Below are 5103 nucleotides of genomic sequence, written 5' to 3'. Positions count from 1 at the left end.
TTTTATGAATATGTTCATGTGAAGTAAAGTACTAAGATACGTGTCTTAGACAAAATATGTATATTTTAATTGTTAATGCCACCACGAGTTGAAATTTTAACATCATTTTGGGTTTATATTAATGAAATTCTTGATTGCTATAGCCCATTATTAAAGTGATTATAAGTTGGACTTATGAAAGGTGACTTGAGAATAGTTGATGGAATGTTGAGAAAGATTATATAATAGGCTTGTTTGGGCTTGGTGGGTTATGCCCATTGGGCCCATGCACCGGTCATGGCCCAAAAATTGGGTCGTGATAGATTTTGTATCAGAGCCCTAGGTTGTTTAGGTCCTAGGACTTCCCTTTTGTTGTCTAGGGGAGTGTCAGGTCTTTATGTGGAAACTTCGGTTGTGAAGTGTGAACCACAACACATTTTACAACCAAGGGACCGCATAGATTCCCTATCTTAGAAACCACCTTTTTCTTTATATATGATTATAGTGAAATGTGTTCAATAATAGGTGTTTGCTCTTGTCTAGGTAAGAATGCCACCTAAGACACGAGCCACCTCAAGACGGATAGGGGAGCAAGATGCTCCTAATGAGATGACAGATAGGCCATGGGCATCTACCCTTAGGGGGCGAGGTAGATGTGGCGAGGCCACTAGGTCGGTGAGGGCAGATATGCCTGTGAGTATATGAGAGGAGGGACAGTCATCGACTGATGTGGATAGACAACCAACTGGGGGCATTATCATCAAGGACTTGGTGGTAGACCTGTAAGGAGTTAATCGGTTTGTAGAGATGATGGCAACCTGTATGGATGATATACAAAGAGTAGTGGAGGGGAGACCTACAGTACAAGAATCCCTTAGTTCCTAAGGGCAGGCCGAATGCCAACATCTTGAGGTCAAGAGGGGTCATTTAGAGATTTCTCTTCCTGATTTTCTCAAGCTTAAGCCTCCGTCATTTTCAGGGTCTCATGCATCGAAGAAACCCCAAATTTTCTTAGATAAGATGGAAAAGATTTGTAAAGCCTTGGGATGTTCTAGCGTCCGATCAGTCGAGCTAGCAGCTTTCCGATTAGAGGACGTGGCACAAGAGTGGTGTAGTTCCTTATGTAGAGGAAGACCAACGGATGCAGCATCGTTGACTTGAAGTAAGTTCAGTACAGCCCTTTTAGATTGATTTTTACTACTCAATGTACATAATGCCAAAGCTAGGGAGTGTAAGGCTTTTGTACAGACCTCGAGTATGATGATGTCTGATTACGACATAAAATTCACACAGTTGTCTTGGTATGTGCCTTATTTAATTTCTACAGAGGAGATGAAGATACAAAGGTTTATGGATGGGCTAGTGGAGCAATTGTTTAGGGCTGTGGCATCTTGAGATTTCAGTACTTACTCCGTAGTAGTGGATTACGCTCAGCGAATTGAGATGAGAACCAGTGAGAGTAGGGCTGTGAGGGATAGAGCAAAAAGAGCCAAGACAGAAGGCTATCGAGGTCATAGGGATTTCAACAGTGGTATTTCATCTTCTAGCCGTCATGGCCCACAGAGCAAATCATGGTTACCCTAATGGGGGAGTGATGTGGCTAGTTCCAATGTTGGATCAAAGTAGAAAACGTTTGGTGGGGGAAGGCAGCAAGATTCAAGGCAGAGTAGTCAAGTTATCAACCCTTGTAGTACTTGTGGGGTACGACATAAAGGACGATGTTTTCTTACTACAAGAGTTTGGTTTGGGTGTGGTCAACCTAGAAATATTATGAGGAATTACCCGATGACTCATCAATCACAAGGTTCTACTTGCAGCTCCACCCAGCCAGCTTCGTCTGCTCTTTCAGTTATCGCCCTCTTTGATCGGGAGGCTACTGGATCAAGAGGTAGAGGTGTTGTCACTTCTTCTCAAGGCAAGCCTTCTAAGTCTAGACGTCAGAGTTTCGCCGATAGATGTCAAGCGAGGGTATATGCTTTAACACCCCATGAGTCCCAAACATCCAATGCAGTGGTTTCAAGTACTCTTTTCGTTTGTAATATGAATGCTCGAGTATTGTTTGATCCTGGTGTTACCCACTCTTTTATTTCTCCATGCTTTGCATCTCGTTTGGGTAAGGATTGTGTTAGGAGAGAAGAATAATTAGTGGTGTCTACTTCTTTAAAAGAGGTATTTATGGCCTAATGGGAATATAAGTCCTATGTAGCTCGAGTCAAGGACAAGGACACTTTGGTGAATCTAGTGGTGTTAGACACCTTAGACTTTGATGTGATCTTGGGAATGGATTGGCTATCACCCTGCCATGCCAGTGTGGATTGTTATCATAAATTGGTTAAATTTGATTTTTTCAGTGAACCATCATTTAGTATTCAGGGGGATAGGAGTAATGCTCCAACCAATTTGATATCGATCATGTCTACTAGAAGGTTGTTAAGACAGGGTTGTTTAGGTTACTTGGCTATGGTAAGGGATACTCAAGCAAAGGTTGAAAATATAAGCCAAGTGTAGGTGGTGAATGAGTTCATGGATGTATTTCTTGAGGAGCTACCAAGTTTACCTCCCGAACGAAAGATTGAATTTTGCATAGATTTGATTCTTGACACTAAACCTATATCCATACCCCCATATACAATGGCACCGACAGAGCTTAAGGAACTTAAGGATCAGTTGGAGGATTTGTTAGATAAAGGCTTCATTCACCCCAATGTCTAACCATAGGGAGCACCGGTGCTATTTGTAAAGAAGAAAAATGGGTCACTTAGATTATGCATTGACTACTGACAACTTAATAAGGTAACAATGAAGAATAAGTACCCCCTTCCAAGAATAGATTATTTATTTGATCAACTACAAGGAGCACAATGTTTCTCTAAGATAGATATGCGATCCGGGCACCATTAGTTGAGGATTCGGAATAACGATATACCCAAAACCGCATTTCGAACAAGATATGGGCACTATGAGTTCTTGGTGATGTCATTTGGGCTTACGAATGCACCTGCGACCTTTATAGATTTGATGAATTGAGTGTTCAAGCCCTATTTGGATAAGTTTTGTGAGACCTTGACCTTTATAGACTCGTAGATAGAAGTAGATGCGACATCCCTAATCAGGGGTAATTTCGTCATTTTCTTAGTAAGCCCATAAAAGTAAGATTTTAAACAATATTATGGCCTAAGTAGGCCTAAGGCATAAATGAATGATACAAATATGGGTAAAATGACAAGAAAATAAAAATTTTGATGATTTTCATGGTAGGGGCAAAATGGTCATTTTTCACCTTGAGTTAGAATTTTTTAGTTTTCATGAACTCGAGCATTTCTAGACCATTATGGACCTTGTTCTAGTGTCAAAAGAGTAAAAAGATTACATAAAAGATTAGAAAAGAACAAGCTAATTTGTGGAGGGGCATTTTCGTAATTTAAGTGAAGTGGATTAGCATGGGTTATAAATATCTTGTTCTTCCAGCAGCTTCTTCATTCTCCAACAACTTTTCTCCTTCTTCTTCTTCTCATTTCTTGTTGCTTTCATCCCCCATGAAAGCTTGATAAGAAAGCTCCACAACCTTCATCAAATAACTCCAAATTTCATGCTTTTGGTGCACGCTTTCCATAAACCCTTGTGCTCTTCCACTTTCTCTCCTTAAAACCCTTGAAAAAATCTTATTTTCATAATTTCTCTCACTAGTTAGGTGTTTTAGAGAGAGAAAGAGGAAGCTTTAAAAATAGCTTAAAAGTTTTGGAAAGAATTTCAAATACAAGCTACCAAGGTGAGTAGTACATTCGAATTGAGTTTTGGTGTTGAGAATGATTAGTGTTTAGATTTAGGGATGAATTGATAGTTGGGGTTGTTCATTCATTTTAGAGTGATAAGGGTAGTGAGAATAGATAGCCATTTAAATGGCCATTGAAAGCTATCTAAGAGAAAGCTTTTAGAATTTATAAGTATATGGCTTGAATTAATGGTGATGCTAATGTGATAATAGGTTCCAATGAAGCCCCATCGCCCCATTTGGACAATTAGAGAAGTAGAGTCAACAAAAGGTTCAACAACATACAGGTGAGTGGACTTGCATTTCAAAATTTGTTTTGAGAATGTAAACTTATTTACACAATATACTTGAATGATTTTATCCAACTTTCCTTAAAAATGAGTGTTTTGGGAACAAGCCTTTGATAAATTGATTTTATGTTGTGACATGCGGTTGTTATGGATTCATGCACTACTACATTATGTTGGTATATATATAGATATATATATGTTGTACATGATGGTTGATATTGTGTGATGATTATAACCGTGTGTGTGCACGATGTGTGGGGATGCACATGAGCTGGATATGATGATAGTGGTATTGGTATTTATCCATGTATGTATATGTATATATGTTTAGAGAATGAAAACTCATGTATATGGTTTATGGTTGAAATGCATATGAATTTGGCATGTTGAACTTTGGAAACCTTTATGTGTTTTATGTTGATTTTGTCATTTCAGCAAGATGGCTTTTTCTTGAAAGGAAGGAAACTTTTTTCTCACTGCTCTGTTTCTCGCTGCAGTGAGAAACTCTTGGGTTGGAGGGGTAAGGCTATCCTGAAATCTCGCCGCAGTGAGAATGTTGCTGTAGCTTCTCGTTGCAGCGAGAAACTTTCTGTTTTGTGACCAAAATTTCACTACAGCGAGATTGAATCTTGCTGCAGTGAAAAACTTTCTATTTTGCTCCTCATTTGGTTCGGTTGCTACCCTATTTTCCATTTCTTTGATACCATAGTTGAGCATGGACTTCCAACATTTAAGGAATAAATGAATTAAGTTTAAAATGAGGAGGTTTGGTGAGAAACCCTCAGCTAGTTGATAATTTAAGTCAAGTGTCGCTGCAGCGAGAATGCCTTTCCGCTACAGCGAAGACCTGTCGTTTATTTGACCTGATTCACATGAATGCTATTAAAGTTTTCACTCTCCAAATCCTTTGTTGAGCATGGACCCTTTTCATAAAGTGATTTACTCATGTGGGGTTTACATGAGGGGTTTTAGTAAGAACTAAAACAAATTGCATTATTTTGAAAAAAATGAATGCATCATGATTTCGTTAAACATTCCTTAATGTTTGCTTGTTCCCTTCTT

The sequence above is a fragment of the Theobroma cacao genome, chromosome 1 (assembly GCF_000208745.1).
Source record: "Theobroma cacao cultivar B97-61/B2 chromosome 1, Criollo_cocoa_genome_V2, whole genome shotgun sequence".
NCBI classification, from domain to species: domain Eukaryota; kingdom Viridiplantae; phylum Streptophyta; class Magnoliopsida; order Malvales; family Malvaceae; genus Theobroma; species Theobroma cacao.
The sequence above is the reverse complement of the archived record's forward strand: the minus strand, read 5'-3'. Positions refer to the sequence as shown.